This window comes from Lagenorhynchus albirostris, chromosome 6 (genome assembly GCF_949774975.1).
Source record: "Lagenorhynchus albirostris chromosome 6, mLagAlb1.1, whole genome shotgun sequence".
Lineage (NCBI taxonomy): Eukaryota > Metazoa > Chordata > Mammalia > Artiodactyla > Delphinidae > Lagenorhynchus > Lagenorhynchus albirostris.
The window spans coordinates 51288799-51314245 of NC_083100.1; the positions used below are offsets into that span (position 1 = coordinate 51288799).

At 36.8% G+C, this 25447-nt stretch overlaps 1 long non-coding RNA gene across 5 annotated transcripts in view; it reads left to right on the top strand.

The window, feature by feature from the left end:
* Nucleotides 1-25447, top strand: part of LOC132522255 (uncharacterized) — a 71700-nt gene that overhangs the window by 18283 nt on the left and 27970 nt on the right. The window contains exon 1 of one of the 5 annotated variants that reach the window (XR_009541130.1): nucleotides 491-532. The exons of the other annotated variants lie outside the window; for them this stretch is intronic. This is a non-coding gene — a long non-coding RNA (uncharacterized LOC132522255). Of the gene's footprint in view, nucleotides 1-490; nucleotides 533-25447 lie in introns of those variants that run through there. 5 annotated transcript variants of the gene reach the window in all.

Here is a 25447-nt window from a genome sequence, read left to right on the forward strand (position 1 = left end):
TTGTATTTATTTTTAAAAATCCCCTATTCAACAAGAGCTTTCATTACCTCTGGGAGGGTTAAGATTATATAATTAAAAAAGAAAAAGAATCAGTAGTCAGAGTTTGGCTTTTGGCTTCCAAAATTATGTTCCTAAAATCAATTTCAGTAAAAACAGTTTTGAAGTTAGTTTTCAATTTCAAGAGCCAGCAAGAGATTGAGATAGAGAAGGTTTTTTGTATTTGTTTTGTTTTTGTTTTTAATTTCATAATCTCTCCTTTAAATGTCAAGAAAAAAAGCCTAGAAAGCTGAGAAAAGTATTTTTACTAAAAACTTTTAAATATGAAGGATACAGGAGATGATGGGAGGGCAGTTTTCAAGTCTAAAGAAAGGAAACAAAAAAGTAACAAAACTTTCCTTAGGTGTGGTGTCTTAGACTGCTTGGGTTACTATAACAAAATACCACAGACCGGGTGGCTAAACAACAGAAATTTATTTCTCATAGTTCTGAACTGGGAAGTCCAAGATCAAGGTGCCCGCTAATTGAGTCCTTGGTGAGGCCCTTTCTCCTGCCTTGCAGGTGGTTGCCTTCTCTTTGAGTCCTCATGTGGAAGAGAGAACAAGGATATGGGTGTCTCTTTATAAATATGCTAATTTTATCACATCAGGGATCCACTCTTATGTTAGTTACTTTTTTCCCCTGGGTTTTCTGTTTTGTTTTTTTTTTTTTTGAAGTATAGTTGATTTAGAATATCATGTTAGTTTCAGGTATACAGAATAGAGATTCAGTAGTATATATTTATATTCCTTTTAAGATTCTTTTCCCTTATTATAAAATATTGTGTACAGTTCCCAGTGCTATACAGTAGGTCCTTGTTGGTTATCTATTTTCTATATAGTACCGTGTATATGTTAATCCCAACCTCATAATATATCTCTCCCTGACCCCTCTTTCCCATTTGGTAACCGTAAGTTTGTTTTCTATGTCTGTGAGTCTCTTTCTGTTTTGTAAATAAGTTCATTTGTATCATTTTTTTAGATTGCACATATAAGTGATATCATATGATACTTGTCTTTCTCTGTCTTACTTCACTTAGTATGATCATCTCTAGGTCTACTCATGTTGCTGCAAATGACATTATTTCATTCTTTTTTATGGCTAATATTCATTGTGTGTGTGTATGCCACATCTTCTTTATCCATTCCTATGTTGGACATTTATGTTGCTTCCATGTCTTGGCTGTTGTAAATAGTGCTGCAGTGAACACTGGGGTGCATGTATCTTTTCGAATTAAGGTTTTCTCCAGATATATGCCCCAAAGTGGGCTTGTAGGGTCATATGGTAACTCTGTTTTTAGTTTTTTAGGGACCCTCCATACTGTTTTCCATAGTGGTTGTGCCAATTTACATTCCCACCAGTGGTGTAGGAGGGTTCCTTTTTCTCCATACCCTCTGCAGCATTTATTATTTGTAGACTTTTTGATGATGGCCATTCTGACAGGTGTGAGGTGATAACTCATTGTGGTTTTGATTTGCATTTCTCTAATAATTAGCAATATTAAGCACATTTTCATGTACCTTTTGCCCATCTGTATGTCTTCTTTGGAGAAGTGTCTGTTTAGATCTTCTGCCCATTTTTTTTATTGGGTTGTTTGTTTTATTTGTTATTGGGCTGTATGAGCTATTTCTTTATTTTGGAGATTAATCCCTGTCAGTTGCATCATTTGCAAATATTTCTTCCCATTCTGAGCGTTGTCTTTTCATCTTCTTTATGGATTCCTTTGTTGTACAAAAGAATTTCAGTTTAATTAGGTCCCATTTGTTTACTTTTGTTCTTATTTCCATTACTCTAGGAGACATCTGAAAACATATTGCTGTGATTTATGTCAAAGAGTGTCCTGCCTATGTTTTCCTCTAGGAGTTTTATAGTATCTGATCTTACACTTAGATCTTTATCCATCTTTATTTTTGTGCGTGGTGTTAGAGAATGTTCTAATTTCATTCTTTTACATGTAGCTGTCTGTGGTGTATGATCCTTTTAATATATTGTTGGATTCAGTTTGCTAGTATTTTGTTTAGGATTTTTGCATCTATGTTCATTGGTGATATTGGCATGTAATTTTCTTTTTTTGTGGTGTCTTTGTCTGGTCTTGGTATTGGGGTGATTGTGGCCTTGTAGAATGAGTTCGGAAGTGTTCCTCTGCAACTTTTGGTAATAGTTTCAGAAGGATAGGCGTTAACTAGTCTCTAAACGTTTAATATAATTCACCTGTGAAGCCATATATGATCCTGGACTTTTGCTTGTTGGGAGTTTTTAAATCACAGATTCAATTTCCATACTTGTAATTGGTTAGTTACTTTCTTATTCCAAACACAGCTGCCCTGGGGGATAGGGCTTCAGCATATGAATTTGGGGGTACATAATTCAGTCCAAAGCATGTAGAAAGGATCCTAAAGGTAGTAGATCAAATAAGTGAATCATAGTTGAGTTTCCAAACAGGGCCCTGCCCTGCCTCCTCCCCCTGTGGAGAGAAGGTGGGTTGGACAATAAACTAGATGGCAGAAAAGTCTCAAGTAGCTCAGTGCTATGGGCAGAAAGGAACTTTCACTTGTTTGGGGCCTGGAATTCTAAATGGAGGCAGCCTCTAAGAGTGTTCCATGCCACAGTGGCATGGGTGCCATAAAGTGGAAAGCAATAGGGCATATTCAGACCAAGAAGACCTGTGATAGCACCTTGTGTGCAGCCCCTTCTCCATCTACAGAAATTTCCACATGCTCAATTTGGAGTTGCCACAGCCCTTAGTAGTGGGCTGGAAGGAGGAGTCCGCTAAGCCAGACATTGATTGGGAATCCCAGAAAAATCTCATCAGATCCGAAATACTAGCAAGAGCCGAAGTGGGCTCTAGTCAACTCTGGGAAGTTGGTCTACTTTCTCCAGACATAGTGGCTGCTATACCATTTGTTGGCATTCTACTATTCCAATATACGATGGTAAGAAAACACAATATTTTTGTTGGCATAGTTTTATTCCAGAATCTTTTTATTTTTATTTATTTATTTATTTTTTACATCTTTATTGGAGTATAATTGCTTTACAATGGTGTGTTAGTTTCTGTTTTATAACAAACTGAATCAGTTATACATATATATATGTTCCCATATCTTTTCCCTCTTGCATCTCCCTCCCTCCCACCCTCCCTATCCCACCCCTCCAGGCGGTCACAAAGCACTGAGCTGATCTCCCTGTGCTATGCGGCTGCTTCCCACTAGCTATCTATCTTACGTTTGGTAGTGTATATATGTCCATGCCTCTCTCTCGCTTTGTCACAGCTTACCCTTCCCCCTCCCCATACTTCTATGAGAGCACAATTGCTTGTGGAACTTACCTTCCTACTGCAAACAACTAGAAAACTGGACAAAATAGATGAAACAGCTGTTTTTATACATTGAATAACTACTCTCTGAGAGAAGGAAACTAAACAAGATGAGCCCTGTGTTTACCCCAGCAATTTCTGGACTGCAGCACAGGGGGCGCAAACACAAACAGACCCTAGCAGTTGCAAAGAGTTGAGAAAACAGAGCTGATGAGGGAGGCTGAGGCAACTAAAATTTGCAAGGAAGATTACCAGAGAGGAGGGAGCTGTGCAGAGAATGAGCTCTAGAAGTCTGCATTGAGGTTTTTGGTGGTCTTTGGTCCCTGGTGGGTAAGGGGAAATTCAACATGGCCAGACAAATAATAGCTGCTGAGAGAAGATAGTTACTAGGGAGCTGTAATTGAACTATCCGCAGAACTCATATGAACCTGGGAATCTTTTGATGTAACATCAGTCAGAGAGGAGAAGTCTTGAACACACCTGTCATTTCATTAGAGAAACCAGAAGGTTCAGGGTGAGCTGTGGGATTAAGGGCTACTATAGACACAAATGAAAAACTGAAAGGGAAGCCTTGAAAGGATCAAGCTGATCTGCAAGTAGCTTACCCTGCCAAAGCAATATCCAAAAGTTTTTAAAGGAATACCACAAAATCCAGCACTAAATGACACAAAATCACAACGTCCAGCATATAATTAAAAAAGTACTGGTCATGTGAAGAAGCAAGGAAATATGTCTCATAACCAATAGAAAAATCAGCTAATAGAAACAGTCTGCCAAATGACAAACATGGAATTAACAAACAGGCACTTTAAAACAGCTATTATAAATATGTTAAAAGATTCTAAGAAAAACAGAAACACAATGAGGAGAGAAATGGAAGATATAAAAAGAACCAAATAAAATTTCTATAGCTAAAAAATATTGGAATTGAAAATTTCATTGAATGATACTAACAGCATATTAAATATTAAAGAAAAAAATCCATAAACCTGAAGACATAGAAATAGAAATACTCACAAGCCTCTTAGACAGCCTCATCCACCAGAGGGCAGACAGCAGAAGCAAGAACAACTACAATCCTGCAGCCTGTGGAACAAAATCCACATTCACAGAAAGATAGACAAGATGAAAAGGCAGAGGGCTATGTACCAGATGAAGGAACAGTATAAAACCCCGGAAAAACAACTAAATGAAGTGGAGAGATAGGCCACCTTCCAGAAAAAGAATTGAGAATAATGATAGTGAAGATGATCCAGGGCCTCAGAAAAAGAATGGAGGCAAAGATCGAGAAGATGCAAAAAACGTTTAACAAAGACCTAGAAGAGGACTTCCCTGGTGGCGCAGTGGTTGAGAGTCTGCCTGCTGATGCAGGGGACATGGGTTCGTGCGCCCGTCAGGGAAGATCCCACATGCCACGGAGCGGGCTCGCTGAGCCTATGCTCTGCAATGGGAGAGGCCACAACAGTGAGAGGCGCACGTACTGCAAAAAAAAAAAAAAAAAAGACCTAGAAGAATTAACAAACAGAGATGAACAATACAATACATGAAATGAAAACTACACTAGAAGGAATCAATAACAGAATAACCAAGGCAGAAGAATGGATAAGTGACCTGAAAGACAGAATGGTGGAATTCACTGCTGTGGAACAGAATAAAGAAAAAAGAATGAAAAGAAATGAAGACAGCCTAAGAGACCTCTGGGACAACATTAAATGCAACAACATTCACATTATAGGGGTCCCAAAAGGAGAGAGAGAGAAAGGACCCGAGAAAATATTTGAAGAGGTTATAGTCGAAAACTTCTCTAACATGGGAAAGGAAATAGCCACCCAAGTCCAGGAAGCACAGAGAGTCCCCTTCAGGACAAACCCAAGGAGAAACACGCCAAGACACACAGTAATAAAATTGGCAAAAATTAAAGACAAAGAAAAATTATTGAAAGCAGCAAGGGAAAAAACAACAAATAATATACAAGGGAACTCCCATAAGGTTAACAGCTGATTTCTCAACAGAAACTCTACAAGCCAGAATGGAGTGGCATGATATACTTAAAGTGATGAAAGTAAAGACCCTACAACCAGGATTACTCTACCTGGCAAGGATCTCATTCAGATTCGATGGAGAAATCAAAAGTTTTACAGACAAGCAAAAGCTAAGAGAATTCAGCACTACCAAACCAGCTCTACAACAAATGCTAAAGGAACTTTTCTAAGTGGGAAAAACAAGAGAAGAAAAGGACCTACAAAAACAAACCCAAAACAATTAAGAAAATGGTCATAGGGACATACATATCGAAAATTACCTTAAACGTGGATGGATTAAATGCTGGAACCAAAGGACACAGGCTCGCCGAATGGATACAAAAACAGGATCCACCTATATGTTGTCTACAAGAGACCCACTTCAGACCTAGGGACACATACAGACTGAAAGTGAAGGGATGGAAAAAGATATTCCATGCAAATGGAAATCAAAAGAAAGCTGGAATAGCAATACTCATATCAGATAAAATAGAATTTAAAGAATGTTACAGGGCTTCCCTGGTGGTGCAGTGGTTGAGAGTCTGCCTGCCGATGCAGGGCACGTGGGTTTGTTCCCCGGTCCGGGAGGATCCCACATGCCACGGAGCGGCTGGGTCCGTGAGCCATGGCTGCTGGGCCTGCGTGTCCACAGCCTGTGCTCCGCAACAGGAGAGGCCACAGCAGTGAGAGGCCCACGTACGCAAAAAAAAAAAAAAAAAAAAAAAAAGGAATGTTACAAGAGACAAGGAAGGACACTGCATAACTATCAAGGGATCAATCCAAGAAGAAGATATAACAATTATAAATATATAAGCACCGAACCTAGGAGCACCACTATACATAAGGCAACTGCTAACAGCTATAAAAGAGGAAATCGAGAGTAACACAATAATAGTGGGATACTTTAACACCTCACTTACAGCAATGGACAGATCATCCAAAATGAAAATAAATAAGAAAACAGAAGCTTTAAATGACACAAGAGACCAGATAGATTTAAGTGTTATTTATAGGACATTCCATCCAAAAACAGCAGATTACACTTTCTTCTAAAGTGCACATGGAATATTCTCCAGGATAGATCACATCTTTGTCACAAATCAAGCCTTAGTAAATTTAAGAAAATTGAAATCATATCAAGCATCTTTTCTGACCACAACGCTATGAGATTAGAAATAAATTACAGAGGAAAAAACTTAAAAAACACAAACACATGGAGGCTAAACAATACGTTACTACATAACCAAGAGATCACTGAAGGAATCAAAGAGGAAATCAAAAAATACCTAGAGGGCTTCTCTGGTGGCACAGTGGTTGAAGGTCCACCTGCCAATGCAGGGGACACGGTTTCGTGCCCCGGTGCAGGAAGATCCCACATGCCGTGGAGTGGCTAGTCCCGTGAGCCATGGTCACTGAGCCTGCGCGTCTGGAGCCTGTGCTCTGCAACAGGAGAGGCCATAATAGTGAGAGGCCTGCATACCGCAAAAAAAAAAAAAAAAAAAAAAACCTGGATACAAATGACAGTGAAAACACGATGATGCAAAACCTATGGGATGCAGCAAAAGCAGTTCTAAGAGGGAAGTTTATAGCAATACAATCCTACCTCAAAACAAGAAAAATCTCAAATAATCTAACCTTACACCTTACAAATAATCTAATCTAACTAGTGAAAGAAGAGCAAACAACACCCAAAGTTAGCAGAAGGAAGGAAATCATAAAGATCAGAACAGAAATAAGTGAAATAGAAACAAAGAAAACAATAGCAAAGATCAATAAAACTAAAAGCTGGTTCTTTGAGAAGATAAACAAAATTGATTAACCATTAGCCAGACTCATCAAGGGCAAGAGGGAGAGGACTCAAATCAATAAAATTAGAAATGAAAAAGGAGAAGTTACAACAGACACCACAGAAATACAAAGCATCCTAAGAGACTACTACAAGCAACTCTATGCCAATAAAATGGACAATCTGGAAGAAATGGACAAATTCTTAGAAATGTATAACATCCAAGACTGAACCAGGAAGAAATAGAAAATATGAACAGACAAACCACAAGTAATGAAATTGAAACTGTGATTAAAAATCTTCCAACAAACAAAATGTCCAGGACCAGATGGCTTCACAGGTGAATTCTATCAAACATTTAGAGAAGAGCTAACACCCACCCTTCTCAAGCTCTTCCAAAAAATTGCAGAGGAAGGAACACTCCCAGACTCATTCTATGAGCCCACCATCACCTTGATACCAAAACCAGACAAAGCTACTACAAAAAAAGAAAATTACAGACCAATATCACTGATGAATATAGATGCAAAAATCCTCAACAAAATACTAGCAAACAGAATCCAGCAACACATTAAAAGGATCATACACCATGATCAAGTGAGATTTATCCCAGGGATGCAAGGATTCTTCAGTATATGCAAATCAATCAATGTGATACACCATATTAACAAACTGAAGAATAAACACCATATGATCATCTCAATAGATGCAGCAAAAGCTTTTGACAAGATTCAACATGCATTTATGATAAAAAGCTCCACAGAAAGTGGGCATAGAGGGAACCTACCTCAACATAATAAAGGCCATATATGACAAACCCACAGCAAACATGATTCTCAATGGTGAAAAACTGAAAGAATTTCCTCTAAGATCAGAAACAAGACAAGGATGTCCACTCTCACCACTATTATTCAACATAGTTTTGGAAGTCCTAGCCACGGCAACCAGAGAAGAAAAAGAAAGAAAATGAATACAAATTGGAAAAGAAGAAGTAGAACTGTCACTGTTTGCAGATGACATGATACTATACATAGAGAATCCTAAAGATGCCACCAGAAAACGACTAGAGCTAATGAATGAATTTGGTAAAGTTGCAGGATACAAAATTAATGCATAGAAATCTCTTGCATTCCTATACACTAATGATGAAAAATCTGAAAGAGAAATTAAAGAAACACTCCCATTTACCATTGCAACAAAAAGAATAAAATATCTAGGAATAAACCTACCTAGGGAGACAAAAGACCTGTATGCAGAAAACTATAAGACACTGAGGAAAGAAATTAAAGATGATACCAACAGATGGAGAGATATACCGTGTTCTTGGATTGGAAGAATCAATATTGTGAAAATGACTATACTACCCAAAGCAATCTACAGAATCAGTGCAATCCCTATCAAATTACCAATGGCATTTTTTACGGAACTAGAATAAAAAATCTTAAAATTTGTATGGAGACACAAAAGACTCCGAATAGCCAAAGCAGACATGAGGGAAAAAAACGGAGCTGGAGGAATCAGACTCCCTGGCTTCAGACTATACTACAGAGCTACAGTAATCAAGACAATATGGTACTGGCACAAAAACAGAAATATAGACCAATGGAACAGGAGAGAAAGCCCAGAGATAAACCCATGCACTTATGGTCAATGAATCTATGACAAAGGAGGCAAGGATATACAATGGAGAAAAGACAGCCTCTTCAATAAGTGGTGCTGGAAAAAGCTGGACAACTACATGTAAAAGAATGAAGTTAGAACACTCCCTAACACCATACACAAAAATAAACTCAAAATGGATTAGAGACCTAAATGTAAGACCGGATGCTATAAAACTCTTCTAGGAAAACGTAGGAAGAACACTCTTTGACATAAATCACAGCAAGATCTTTTTTGATCCACCTCCTAGAGTAATGGAAATAAAAACAAAAATAAACAAATGGGACCGAATGAAACTTCAAAGCTTTTGCACAGCAAAGGAAACCATAAACAAGGTGAAAAGACAACCCTCAGAATGGGAGAAAATATTTGCAAACAAGTCAACAAAGGATTAATCTCCAAAATATGTAAACAGCTTATGCAGCTCAATATTAAAAAAGCAAACAACCCAATCCAAAAATGGGCAGACGACCTAAATAGACATTTCTCCAAAGAAGACAACATACAGATGGCCAAGAGGCACATGGAAAGCTGCACAATATCACTAATTATTAGAGAAATGCAAATCAGAACTACCATGAGGTATCACCTCAAAGCAGTTAGAATGGGTGTCATCAGATAATCTACAAAAAACAAATGCTGGAGAGGGTGTGGAGAAAAGGGAACCCTCTTGCACTGTTGGTGGGAATGTCAACTGATACTGCCACTATGGAGAACAGTATGGAGGTTCCTTAAAAAACTAAAAGTAGAATTATCATATGATCCAGCAATCCCACTACTGGGCATATACTGAGAGAAAAACATAATTCAAAAGGACACATGCACCCCAATGTTCATTGCAGCACTTTTTACAATAATCAGGTCATGTAGGCAACCTAAATGCCCATCGACAGACGAATGGATAAAGAAGATGTGGTACATATACACAATGGCAGATTACTCAGCCATAAAAAGGAACAAAATTGGGTCATTTGTTGAGTCGTTGATGGATCTAGAGACTGTCATACAGGGTGAAAGTCAGAGAGAGAAAAATAAATATCATTTATTAACACATGTATGTGGAACCTAGAAAAATGGTACAGATGAACCAGTTTTCAGGGCAGAAGTTGAGACACAGATGTAGAGAAGAAATGTATGGACACCAAGGGGGGAAAGCCGTGGGGGGTGGGGGGTGTAATGAATTGGGTGATTGGGAATGACATGTATACACTGATGTGTATAAAATTGATGACTAATAACCTGCTGTATAAAAAATAAATAAAATTCAAAAATTAAAAAAATTATAAATTAATTTAAAGAAATATAAATACTCAAAATGAAGCAGAGAGAAAGAGGGTGGCTAAGGGGGAAGAACAGGTCCTCGGTGACCTGAGGAACAATATAAAAGTTTAACATACAGCAGTTGGAGTTGCAGAAGGAAAGGAGGGGTAGGAGGACAGAAAAAAAAAAAAAACTGAAGAAATAATGAGTAAAAATTTCCAAATTTGATGAAATTATAAACCCACAGATCCAAGAATTTTATCCAAGAAACTCAAACCACTCCAAGGCAAACTGTAATCAAAGTGCTGCAAACCAGTATTAAAGAGAAAATCTTAAAAAGTAGCCAGCACTGAGGGATAGGGAATAGAGTTGGTATCATTTATATCTTGATGTATTCCCAGAGAGTAATTATACTCCTTTAAAATTTTGCATTAAGCAATGGCGCCCTCATTTAGAAAGCATCCTTTTATACTGCCGCAATCCTCAGTTTGGAGTTAACACTTCACATTACCCTGACTAATTAAAAGTCAAAAATCCTTTTTCAATATCTGTAACAATTTACACAAAAGCAACCTTGCCACTTAACTATACCAGTGTTCAAGGGCTTTATTTTTCTTGTTATTAAAAATTGAATATTATGTTTTATGATTAATTAAACTTTCAGCATTTTATGAGTCTGATTTAATATTTTCATTATCCTTACATTTTATGTTAATTTATAGTAGGCTGACAAAATGTTTTGTACATATTTTATAAATTTATTTTGCGATTTGTAATTTTTCATAAATTTTGTATTTAGTTTTATTAACTATTTTGTTTTGACTTCTGAAAACACTTTTAAAATTAAAAAAATCAATACTGGTTTTTAGTTTTACATAAAATAAATACTGAAATATTTGTGTCATAATTTCACTCCCTTATTGGAATCACAGCTCAGGAGGAATCACTCTATTTCTCATTTTGAGGGAAAATATAATTAATTATATCAGGACAGTAAAAAGAAAAATCCCAAAGTGGGAATAGGCAAAAGATTGATTCTTTAAGGGTATATAGTTTGTTTTGACTTAATATTCCCGTTAATTAGGGTATCTTACAACTGTAAGAAAGTAAATGTTAACTTATAGAAAACTGATAGCAATTCAAATTATCTTTGTCCATAGCATTGCAAATGAATTTTTCCTATAGAAATGTAAATAATGGTTTCTGTCTAGTAGAAAAGATTAAAACACAAGATTTTAAAATTTAACAATCTTAATTTGGTATTCTTTTTTAAAAATTATAATATTTCTGCCTGTCCAGCACATTTTTAAATCAATTTTTTAATTGAAGTGTAGTTGATTTACAATGTTGTGTTGATCACAGCTGTACAGCAAAGTGATTCAGTTGTACACACACACACATATATATATATGTGTGTGTATATTCTTTTTTATATTCTTTTCCGTTATGGTTTATCATAGGATATTGAATATAGTTCTCTGTGCTATACAGTAGGACCTTGTTGTTTATCCGTTCTATATATAGTAGCTTACATCTGCTAACCCCAACCTCCCACTCCATCCCTCCCTCAGCCCTTGACAACCACCAGTCTGTTCTCTATGTCTGTGATTCTGTCTCTGTTTCATAGATAGGTTCATTTGTGTCATATTTTAGATTCCACATATAAGTGATATCATGTGGTATTTGTCTTTCTCTTTCTGACTTACTTCACTTAGTATGATAATCTCTAGTTGCATCCATGTTTCTGCAAATGGCATTATTTCATTCGTTTTATGGCTGAGTAGTATTACAATGGATAGATGCACCATATCTTCTTTATCCATTCATCTGTCCATGTCAATGGACATTTATGTTGCTTCCATGTCTTGGCTATGGTGAATAGTGCTGCTATGAACATGGGAGTGCATGTATCTTTTTGAATTATAGTTTTGTCTGGATATATGCCCAGAAGTGGGATTGCTGGATCATATGGTAATTCTAGTTTTAGTTTTCTGAGGAACCTCCATACTGTGTTCCTTAGTGGCTGTACCAATTTACATTCCCACCAACAGTGTAGGAGGGTTCCCTCTTCTCCACACCCTCTCCAGCATTTGTCATTTGTAGACTTTTTAATGATGGCCATTCCGACTGGTGTGAGGTGGTACCTGATTATAATTTTGATTTGCATTTCTATAATAATTAGCACTGTTGAGAATCTTTTCATGTACCTGTTGGCCATCTATATGTCTTCTTTGGAGAAATGTCTATTTAGGTCTTCTGCCCATTTTTCGATTGGGTTGTTTGTTTTTTTGTATTGAGTTATATGAGCTGTTTTTATATTTTGAAAATTAATCCCTTTTCAGTCTCATCATTTGCAAATATTTTCTCCCATTCTATAGCTTGCCTTTTCATTTTGTTTATGGTTTCCTTTGCTCTGAAAAAGCTTGTAAGTTTGTTTTTATTTCTATTGCTTTGGGAGACTGCCCTAAGAAAACCTTGGTATGATTTATGTCAGAGAATGTTTGCCTATGATCTCTTCTAGGAGTTTTATGATGTCATGTCTTATGTTTAAGTCTTTAAGCCATTTTGAGTTTATTTTTGTGTACAGTGAGAGGGTGTGTTATAACTTCATTGACTTATATGTAGCTGTCCAATTTTCTCAACACCACTTGCTGAAGAGACCATCTTTTTCCCATTGTATATCCTTGCCTCCTTTGTCGAAGGTTAATTGACCGTAGGTGTGTGGGTTTATTTCCGGGCTCTCTGTTCTGTTCCATTGATCCATATCTGTTTTTGTGCCACATCATGCTGATGTGATTACTGTGGCTTTGTAGAATTGTCTGGAGTCTGAGAGCGTTATGCCTCCTGCTTTGTTCTTTTTCCTCAGGATTGCTTTGGCAATTCTGGGTCTTTTATGTTTCCATATGAATTTTAGGATTATTTGTTCTACTTCTGTGAAAAATGTCATGGGTTATTTGATAGGGATCACATTAAATCTGTAGATCAGCACATTTTAAAATTAGCTTTATTATCCCTCTGGTTCCCTTAAATAATTAACTAAATTAATCTTTGACACTTGCTGATTTTATATTTGTCAGAGTTGTGTTTTTAATTTTTTTTTGAAAATTTCATTTTGATGAGCATCAGATGCAAATGGTGAACAAGCTCAGTTTTAAACTAAAAATCTACATTTCTATATATTTAATTCACAATGAATGAATTAAAAACTCACCTCAGTTGTGTCATAGGATTAGTCAACCTGCATGGGAATTTCTATTTTCAAGAGATCAGCCTTTTCCCACACTGTTCCTTAGGCTAATCTCCCAAGAATGTCTAAACACTAGGCACAATCTTACTAGCTGACCCTCAAGATAAGTACACAGATCTTTTATGTGTGTCACTAACGTTCATTTTAGGAAAACAGATGGACATGAAAAATAAAAAAAAAACATTGGGAAAACTACAAATTTAAGACCCTCCAAATTCTTTTAGTCATCATCCTTTGCAGAGTCCTTAATTTCCTTTTGACCCAGTGATAGGAAGTTCTATCAGATTGTTTACTTTTACATGAACTTTGAAATTCACAGAGGTTGTCCCTCCTCTTCCTGAAAATAATCCTAAAGAAAGGGTATGTGGTCTTCATTCTATGGAAGTCCTTCTTCTTAGCCCATGTTCTATATATGTCATCAGAGTTGAACTGTGGGTGCCTGGTCTGCACCATACCCATATCTCCAGGTATCCTGCCATGGAAAGGTTGTAGTTGCTGTCTTGTGGTGGTGGTGGGTTTGCTCATACAACAGTCCAAAGATGAGGGCCAAAGTGGAGCCGTCTCAAGGGTGGGGTCTGGGAGAGCAGCTGCTTCTTTTTTAGTGTTGGATAATCAGCCCTGCATCGTAATCCTGAAACAAGGGATTATAAATCTTGACTAGTATCTTCTAATTGCAGTGAGAAGAATACTAAGGAAATAAGCATAAATTAATATAAAGAACTATCCTGCCAGAGCAAATTAGGCATAAAGACCTGAGAGACATTGACTCTGTTAAACTATACAAAACTAGACCAATCAAATGATAAACAACTAAAAAGTGAGATTCTACCATCACTCAACATTGTCTTGAGTTAACGACTTGATTAAATTGGTGTGTTTCTTTCTAAGTTAATGACTTTGAATCCAGAACAAGTGACTAGTTGTTCAAACAGTAGAAAACCATTTGTATAGAACTTGCCTAGAAATGCTAACTCCTTAGGCCAAATTCCATATATGTCTCTTTGAAGCTTGGGAAACAAGAACAAGGGAAGCTGCTTCACATTTTTAGCTTTCCATAAACAAGGATGACAGAGAAAAGGATGAGCTGCTGATGTTTTTCCATTTCATCCTGTGAACATTACATTCTGGAAATTATCACCAGGGCTAAGGTCTTCATGCTCACCATAACTGGATTGTTTTACAAGGAGTGCAGCTCAGCTGGTACTTACTTAGTTACTGTTGACACTGCCAGTACATGCTGCTCAGGGAGAGACATACTTCACACAGGGTCTGAGACAATCCCAAATATGTACTTGCTGTAACACTGACTTCCAGTCCCCAAATGCCTAATGCAAAGGGAAGTATTTTACATATACCTAACTTCAGTTCACCCCCTTAAACTTAACATAATTGAATGAATAAAAGGAAACACATGGAATAATCCTCTGTTGCTTTTCAAACAGGATCCTGCCAATATTTAATGGTTCTACTGACAATATTTTGGTGTGATATTTGCTTCCTACTTTTTTTTCCATAATCCATGAACTGTTCCTAATAGAGGCAGTTAACAATGTAATCTCCTTGCTCTGGGATTTATAGCTAAAGATATTTAAGTAGTTTTTCAGTCACACCAAATCTAGTAAGACAAATATCATCTCCATGATCATCAAGAAAAGTTTTGTAGTAAACAAAAGATATAACTTGTTCTGATCTTTGACAAAGACTGCATATATCTGCCCTGAAATATTAGTGTATTTCTGGCCAATAGACTTTAAGAAAGAGCAAATCCATAAAATAGACAAAAGGAAATCATAAACTATTGAAGGAAAGTAGATGGTGGGTAGTGGGTGGGAGGAGACTACATTTTGACAGAAAAAAGCAAAAATAACTCTAGTGTTTCTCAATCTGAAAGTCAGTGTGATAGTTTATTTGAAGCCTCTAAAACTTACTAAATTAATGGATTGAGGACAACATCTTGTTTTAAAAATTCCAGTAATATTAGAAATAAGAAAATGCCCTTCAAAAACAGAAACCTGAAAATTTAAGACACATGAAGTAAAATACATCAGCCAAGCAAGGCAGATAATCTGATCTAGCACAAATGTGTGGATTGAAAAGGCCTGCCTCTAAAAATCTGGGGATCCAGGGTCCTCTTCATTTTATATTATATCTCCTGCTTTCAGTCTGAACAGATGTAATTTGTTAAAAATTCTTGTGGGTTTCTTGCATATCAATTGATAACCAACTCCATTAAACAAAAGACAAATCCACAAAACTCTTGAAGACAAACACTTGTATAGTTGGGATTCTTTTGAGACTGCTGTGGGAGAATTCTTTTAAGACTCTTAGGGCTTCCCTGGTGGTGCAGTGGTTAAGAATCCACCTGCCAATGCGGGGGACACGGGTTCAAGCCCTGATCCAGGAAGATCCCACCATGCTGCGGAGCAGCTAAGCCCGTGCACCACAACTACTGAAGCCTGCGCGCCTAGAGCCCGTGCTCTGCAACAAGAGAAGCCACCGCAATGAGAAGCCCGTGCACCGCAACGAAGAGTAGCCCCTGCTCGCAGCAACTAGAGAAAGCCCGCACGCAGCAATGAAGACCCAACACAGCCAAAAATAAATTTAAAAAATTAATTTATTTAAAAAAATAAAAGAATCTTAGAAGTCCTATTGTTTAACTGAAATGTTGTGGCCAGGTAGGTATTAAGATCCCTAAAGGACCTTTCCTCTCTTGAAACGTTTTATGAACAACTGTCTTAAATCCTTCTGAGGTATTAACAATGATCTCACAGACTCATCTTGGATTTGATCTTTCCAGAGCCATTTTTTAGAATTTAGTAATTGTTTTACAGAATGTGGGTATGAAAAATGGTTCTATTTCAAACACAGCAAGTTTGAGCTCTTTTATATTTAATGGTCTATTCTTTAGCTCGTTTCTCTCTCCTCACATTTCATCTTAGGCAATGAGAAAAAAAATCAGGTGGCATTTTGAATATTATTCCTAGAAATCTCCTTAGCTACATCATTGAGTTTATTAGGTACATTTTCTCCTTGCCACATTATTCTAGATGACTGTGTTGGCAAGCTCTCTGCCGTCGTGTAACAAAGGTTCCTTTTCTTTCAGCTTCCAATAATATTTTCCTCTCTTTTTTTAAGGCTTTGCTGACAGCTTCCTCAAGGCCTTGTAGGTCTTCCACAACCCTTCTACTTAAGACCCCTTTGGTTTCACTAACAGTCTCCTCAATACCATTGCAACTTCTCCCCACAGTCCAGTTCCAAAGCCAATGCCACATGTAGTAGATTTCATTATGACAACATCCCTTTTTTAGGTACCAAAATTAGTAGTAGTTACCTATTGATATACAAGCTATCCCCCAAACTTAGTGGCGTAAAGCAACAACCATCATTTGTTTTGTTCATAAATCTGTAATTTGGGCAGGATTTAGCAGGGACAACTTGTCTGAGCTCTTCATGGCATCATCTGGGGTGACTTTCCTGGCAACTGGAGAATCCACATTCATGACAACTCATTCACATATTTGGTGCTATCCATTGGCTGGGAGTTCAGCCAAAGCCAAAAACCAGAAGCTTCTGTTTTTCTCCACATAGACCTCTTCTTCCAAGGTGTTTTGGCCTTCCTTACAGAATGGTGGCTGGGTTCCAAAACCAAGCATCCCCAAAGAACCAGAATGACATGCATAACATTTTTATGTTCTAGCCTTAAAAGTAGCGATCATCGTTTCTACTAGACTCTATTGTTTGAAGCAGTCATAAAGTTTCAACCAATTGCAAGGGGAAAGGATATAGACTACAGCTTTTGATGGGGAAGTGGCAAGATTTTAGAAGAGTATGTGGGTGGGACAGGAGATATTGCTGGACCCATCTTTAGAAAATATAATCTGCTACCTTAAGTTTTAAAAATTTGCATAAAAAGTTAATATTTGGGGGGCCTATTTCTTATCACTGATGCCAAAACTATGAAGAAGAATTAAACACTTTATAATATAGCTCTTGTTCCTTTGCAAGTAAATAAAATCTGTCTAGATGGATTATAGATCTAACCCAGTTTCGGAATCTTTTTATGCCCATCTAAAATGGACATATCCTCATAAAATATAACTATCCTAAAAATCAAGTAATACTGCATGTTTCAATCAAAATAACTTATTGTTTTTTAGTATCAAGAAAAAAATGGTCTATATTTACAATCCAGTTAAGTTCCATTTAACAAGTATATTTTGAACATTAGATGCCAAGTACTGTGCTAGGTATACTACGGTAAATAAGATATGTTCCTCTCTTTGTGTAGTTTGAAAGGCATACGCTAGTTAATTATACCATAGTAAGATAAGTGTAAAAATATTAAAGGTATGTACTGTATCCACATGAAAATTAATGAAGTTGGACCTCTACATCACATTATATATAAAAATTAAAACTCAAGATCCATAAAGATCTAAATGTGAGAGCTTAAACTATAAAACTCTTGGAAGACAATGTAAGAGTAAATCTTCGTGACCTCGAGTTAGACAATGGTTTCTTGGATATGACACCAAAAACACAAGCAATGAAAGAAAAAATAGATCGATTGGACTTCATTCAAATTAAAAACTTTTATGCTTCAAGGACACCATCAAGAAAGTGAGAAGACAGCACACAGAATAGGAGGAAAGGTTTTCAAATCATACATATGATAAGGGACTCATATCTAGAATAAAGGAGAAATAACTCAATTTTTTTAATTGGATAAAGATCCAAATAGACATTTCTCCAAAGAAGATATACAAATGGCTAATAAGCACATGAAAAGAGATTCAATATCATTCAGGGAAATGTCCATCAAAACCACAATGAGATATGGCCAGTCACCCATTAGGAGGCTAGAATTAAAAAAAAAAAGCAACAGAGAATTTTGTCAAGGATGTGGAGAAATTGTAGCCCTCATACACTGCTCGTAGAAATGTAAAATGGTTCACAAGGTAACTCTATTCAACCTTTGTTAACTCTGTCTAACCAGCCACTATGGAAAACAGTCTGGCAGTTCTTCAAAAGGTTAAACATAAAATCCACTTCTAGATACTACCCAGAAGAAATAAAAATATATGTCCGTACAAAAACTTGCACATGAAAGTTCTTAACAGCATTATTAATAATAGACAAAAAGTGAAAACAGTCCAGATGTCCATCAAATAATGACGGATAAACAAAATGTGGTATATCCATACAATGGAATATTATTCAACAATAAAAAGAAATGATGAATTGATACATGATACACATGGATGAACTTTGAAAACATTACACTAAATGAAAGAAGCCAGCCACACAAGTTTACATATTGTATTATTCTGTTTATCTGAAATGTCCAGAATAGGCAAATCTATAGAGACAGAAAGTAGATTAGTAGTTGTAGAGGATGGGAGTGGGTTGGGGAGAAATGGAGAGTGACTGCTAAGTGGTACAGGATATTTGGGGAGGTAATGAAAATGTTCTAAAGTTAATTGTGATGATGATTGCACAACTCTTTGAATCTACTAAAAACCATGGAATTGTACACATTAAATAGGTAAACTGTATGGTGTGTGAATTATATTTTAATAAAGCTGATACACACACACATAAAAGTATGTACTATGTAAAGTAGAGTCAAAGGCAAAGTAGTGATCTCAACTTGGTGGATCCCAGAGGGCTTCTTGGAGGAAGATATGCTTAAAGTGGGTGGCACTGGAGAAAAAGGAAAGGACTTCCAAGCAGAGAGAATAGAACATGCAATTACAGGGAAGGATGGAGCAGCATGGTTGAGTGTAGCTGAAGCACGGCCGCATGCTGAGGGCTTGCAAGGAATGAGGCTTGGAGATGTAAAAAGGGATGCATTTGGACTTTAACTCCAAAACAATGGGGAGTCATTGGAAGGCTTTGAGCAAATGGACAAAGGCAATAGGATCATATTTGCATTCAGGGTAATAACTCAAACAATATGGAGGAATATGGACTGTAGATGAATTACTATAAGCAGAATGGCCTACGTGGTATATAGTGCCATAACTCAGGCAAGAAGTAAGAGGGTCTGAACTAAGATATTAGCAGTGGAAATGATTAGATATGAAGGAGTTAGACTCGCAGGACTTGTAAAGAAGCAAGGTACCTAGCAAAAAAAGACAATATTTGCTAAGCAAAACCAGAACTTGGTGGGGCTTTTACTTGCTATTTCAATGAGGGAAAAATGTAAAAAGTAATCTGAAATGGCTAAAGCTTCAAAGGACATAATCTTTGCCTGTAATGTTTCCTTGAAGGGAAAGAAATGATACATGGCACAGCCTAGAAATGTATTTTTATATGCTTGGAATCTGTAAAGGTGGGCTCAAATATATAAAATTGTTCACACATGCTCCTCAAGAAGAAGTCAAATATATATTTTAATAACTGCATAACCACTAAACCAGAGGCTTATTTTAGATATTGGGAAGTTCTTTTTAGAGTTATTTTTGCAAATTAGTGTCATCATTAATTAGAAGTCCCATAATGTTTGAGAATAACTGTGAAGTTTTGTACCAGCAACCATAAAAATTGGTGGACTGGGCAGAAGCACCTGCTGATATGGGATGTTTCTCTAGCATTTGCCAGAGGACTTTGGAGAGGTCTAAATGTTCCTTGTTTGAAGAAGAAACCAGGAAGTTGGCAGTGAACATCACTTCTCAAAAGGGCCTCTTTTTTTTCTCGCCTGTAATGAGATGTCAGGGTCATGAAAGACTGATGTCCACACTTCCTGATTTTCAGTCTCTATGATGTAGAAGTCATGGTTAGGTAAGTATTACTCCCTTAGCAAACTTCATCACCCAGAGCTGTAAATTCTTCCCTCTAGAGAGAAGATGCTGACTGCTCCATTGTAGTGACTTAAACATTTGTTGTTGAAATTATTTGCAATTTCTACCAGTTGAATATTTATTCAACTTTAGATTGTATGTCTTTCAGAATTATATCAGCTTGAAGATCATTTGACAGTTACATATCAATTAAGTAAACACTCTGGATATAGTACAGAGTATTTGTACTATATTATATGCAGTATTTCTATGTTGATAATAAATTGGCTTAATTTGTTAGTTTTTCTCAACTTTTTAAAACCCACACCTCACCAGTTGAGATTTTGAAAGGCTGTGTTTTAAAGGCTTGTATTTCAAAGGAATATTTCTTCAAATACAAAATTATAAAACTGAATAAAAACATACCCATGCATATGTGCATAAATACACACACACACACACACACACACACACACAAACGTGTATTCTCATAATTGCCTTTGCCCAACTGAGAATCTCTGTGCTTAGAGGATTTTTAAAAGCTCAACTCGGTAGTTCATTAATTCATTTTTTTTAAATGAGAAAAAGAAAAGAAACAGGAGGATTATGCTAAGAATGTTGTTGTCAAGCGCGTTCTTAGAAAAAACAATAAATGGTTGCAAATAGCCACAACTAAGGATTCCAGTTTTCTGAAACCCCAAAGCCTTTGAATAGATGATACCGAGTAAAGCACCTCATCATTGGCAATTATCCAAATCATTTACTGTGGTGCCAATTAAGTGTATTATAAATAACAGAAAAGATAAACTTCTGACAAATGTACCTAATGTTGAGCTTTTCCTGAATTAAATAAAGCTTAAGCAGGACAAATCACACAATTTTGATTGTGGTTCATTTAACATAAAATTGGGATGATGTCAACTGTATTTTTACTCATATTTGACTCAGATAATCAACACAGTGTATCATCTTGATATTTAATACAGTGCTGTGTATTTTTGCTTTCTCTTCTACTGTTATTACTACTTCTTGCTAATAGCTAATATTTACTGAGCTCTTATCATATGCTAGACAGTATCCTAAATGTCCTTATGTTATTACACCTTATTAATCTCTCCCAATAAACCAAAGAGGAAGGGGTTATTGTTATTTCCAGGAGATCGAGTAAGAAAGTGGCAGAGCTAAGCCTGGAACTGAGGTCTCTCTGCCTCTGGATTGGGCCTCTTAATGCTTACATTCATCTACTCCCTTCAGTTATATATATTTTCAACAATATTTTCTTGTAAAAAGAAAAGTGAACATAGATGTCTTTGTGTTTTAGCAAACTCAGTACAGACTCAAACATGTAGGCCAGATCACATGAAGAACTAATTTGTTTTACATAACCTGAAGTCTCAAACTCAGTGTTCAGGCTAGAACGACATTGAAAGGAACATTTGTTGACAAAATGTTATATTTTAATCCAGTTATGATATTTAAATCCATAACCAGATATGCTAATGCACAGATTTGAAAAAGAAAACAATGTTCTCAGAGCAGAAAAGTGAGGTTCAAGAAATCCCTCGGTGGGACTTCCCTGGTGGTCCAGTGGTAAAGAATCCACCTTACAATGCAGGAGACGCGGGTTCGATCCATGGTTGGGGAACTAAGATCCCACATGCCGCGGGGCAACTAAGCCTGTGTGCCACAACTTCTGAGCTCACACACCTCAGCTAGAGCCCACATGCCCTGGAGCCTGTGCACCACAACTAGAGAGAGAAAACCCACATGCCACAACTAGAGAGAAGCCCGTGCGCTGCAACGAAAGATCCCACATGCCTCGACGAAGATCCCACGTGCTGCAACTAAGACCCAATGTAGCCAAAAATAAAAAAATAAATTTTTAAAAAAAGAAAAAAAAAGAAATCCCTTGGCGAGGAAGTAATTTCTAGGTCTTGAAGGGCAAGAGGTAAGAAAAGAAAAGAGCAGAAAGGAAATGCTGAAGTTGAGAACACACTATAAAAGAAACACATATTACTCTACGGTACCTGTGGTTACAGTTTTTCAGTCATAGAAGTATTTCCTCACCAAACAATTTAAGTTCAGGCTATTACTGATTGCCCCAACTGCCTCCTGTGCTTCCTTTATTCTTGTTATTAATTGGAAAGTATAGAGTACTTTGAAGAATTTGGTTTGCTGCCAACTTTGCTATAATTCAGCGAATCCATAAACCAAGACATGTTGTAAATGAACGGTTATCAGTTTCACTGATGGTCCATGTTGAGTTCCAGGTATTACTTATAAAGCCAAGTATTCTGTCACTTGGATTTCTAAAAAATGATAATTTATCTAGAATAGACACAATCTAAAATCTTTGGAAGGTAAGCCTGTTTTTGGGAAACTGTCCCCAAAATCAGGAGTGATAAGTACAGCTGTGTTCTATACTCACCTAATTTCTGATCATGGATGAAGTTTCCTTCACTGCTACTGTGCCTTTTTACAAATAAGTTCTGTCAAATGTGGATCTGGAGTCTAAAGAAGTAGAACATCTCACAAGAGATGGGCTGTTTCACTCACTTCCCTTTCCATCATGGGCATTACAGGCAGAATGGACCAAGCAAAGACTCTTCTAGGAAATTAATATCTTCTCTAAAAAATGGTTTAGGATTATACCTGACAGAATTGGTGGTGTAATTTGTATTCTGCTTTTGGCTTCTTGTACTGCAGTTGAAAGGTAATGACAACAACAATAATAAATTGTACCAAAATAAAAATTCTCTTTTGTGAATCTGGAGAAACTTGATCCAAATGCCAGCAAAATTAACATTTTAGCCAATAGTAAAATAAGAGCACAAAAAATTAACTTTGTAATTAGTGCTTTGTACTCAACAGTTGTTCATTAGCTGTGTATTAGATGAATCTAATTGTGATGATATTTCAGAGTGAAAAAATAATAAAAATATGAATGCTTAACATTTGTCATTAAAATGCTTGTCTGTTCCTAAGAGTAAGAGGGAACGAATTTGTACCTACATTGTGCCTCCTGCTAAATATTCAGCCTCTGTTGATTTGAATTAGTTGATTTGCAGGACGGTGTTTTGGCAGAGAGCAAGAGTGCTTGCCAGCACTGGAGAACAGGGGATGGGAAGGACAGCAAAGTGTTTATCTCAAGTGCTTTTCACCCGTGGCCAAGCCCCAAGGAGATGGTAGTAAAAGCATAAAGGAACAAAGTTGTGTTCACAAGGGGGAGAAGGCTGGATTTTAAGAAGTGCTGCTTTTCTGCCAATGTAGTAAGTGGTAATAATGGCACGAGAAGCTCTCCACTTCCAAACAGCATGATACCATCACAACTTTGGCCTATTGAGGACCCCAGTGGAAGAGCAGGGAAGCAAGAGAAGAGGAAATTAGCTGGAATTGATTGATAAGGACTATTGTGAAGATATATGAATAACTCTTCAGACTCTCAGTATAAATGAATGAGATTTGGAAGAGGATATGCCTCAGCAGGTGATGGAAAAAAGACTTTTTAAAATGTCTATCACCATTAATGCAATCCTATTTGTCCTCACAGTCTGATGAGGCCCGGGTAAGCACATTACATTTTTTCTTCAAATGCTTATATGAATAAGTTTATTTTACATATCTCAATAGGTTAAAAATGGTATGAATACTTTGTAACCAAACACAGAACATTCACAGCTGAGATTTATCTGATGAGCCTGTGATTCAATCAAGAGCAACCTCTGCCCAGGCACAGGAGTGTGATAGATGCTACAGAATCAACTCATCACATAATACCTACTTTGCAAGACCTCAGGGGTTTTTAATCTTGGGACTGGAAAAATAATAAAAGGAGTTATATGACATATACCAAAATAAAACCATGAATCATTTGTGGATGGGTTTACTAAACAATTTATTCAAGAACACAACATATTACAATGTGTTCAACATAGGTGTAATTGTTTTAAATCACTAATCCCTTCCCAAAAGCAATGGTAAACTCCTCCAAACACCAATTACTGGAACAAACTCCACACTAGAGCTCATCTCCTCTTTCTGAAGCATCTCCAGAGCTAGTTCTTTCCTTTTTGAGTCTCATTCTGTTTCTTGACTGGTTGACTCTAGAAGGACTCAGACTATCTTTGCGTTTTCTCATTGTACACTCAACACAGTACATAGACTTATTAGCTGCTATCATTAACAGTAAAATAGCTCCTAGCTCATGCTGCGATTGCTGCCACATAAAACTCTCTTGAACATTGTACATTTCTATGAGTCCTTTGGTGGGTTCCCTTCCTATGTGCTCTGCTTACATTTGTTCTCAATTTTTAAAAATGTATTGTATTGAAGTATAGTTGATTTACAATGTTGTGTTAATTACTTCTGTACAGCAAAGTGATTCAGTTTCATATACATATTCTTTTTTATATTCTTTTCCATTATGGTTTATCATAGGATATTGAATATACTTTCCTGTGCTATAGAGTAGGACTCTGTTGTTTATCCATTCTATATATAAACGCTTACATCTGCTAACCGCAACCTTCCACTCCATCCCTCCCTCAGCCCTTGACAACCACCAGTCTGTTCTCTATGTCTGTGATTCTGTCTCTGTTTCATAGATAGGTTCATTTGTGTCGTATTTTAGATTCCACATATAAGTGATATCATGTGGTATTTGTCTATCTCTTTCTGACTTACTTCACTCAGTATGATAATCTCTAGTTGCATCCATGTTTCTGCAAATGGCATTATTTCATTCTTTTTATGGCTGAGTAGTATTACATTGTATAGATGCACCATATCTTCTTTATCCATTCATCTGTCCATGTCAATGGACATTTATGTTGCTTCCATGTCTTGGCTATGGTGAATAGTGCTGCTATGAACATGGGAGTGCATGTATCTTTTTGAATTATAGTTTTGTCTGGATATATGCCCAGAAGTGGGATTGCTGGATCATATGGTAATTCTAGTTTTAGTTTTCTGAGGAACCTCCATACTGTGTTCCTTAGTGGCTGTAAAAATTTGCATTCCCACCAACAGTGTAGGAGGGTTCCCTCTTCTCCACACCCTCTCCAGCATTTGTCATTTGTAGACTTTTTAATGATGGCCATTCTGACTGGTGTGAGGTGGTACCTGATTGTAATTTTGATTTGCATTTCTGTAGTAATTAGCGATGTTGAGCATCTTTTCTTGTGCCTGTTGGCCATCTTTATGTCTTCTTTGGAGAAATGTCTATTTAGGTCTTCTGCCCATTTTTCTTTTTTTTAATTTATTTTATTTTTGGCTGCATTGGGTCTTTCTTGCTGCACGCAGGCTTTCTCTAGTTGCAGTGAGTGGGGGCTACTCTTTGTC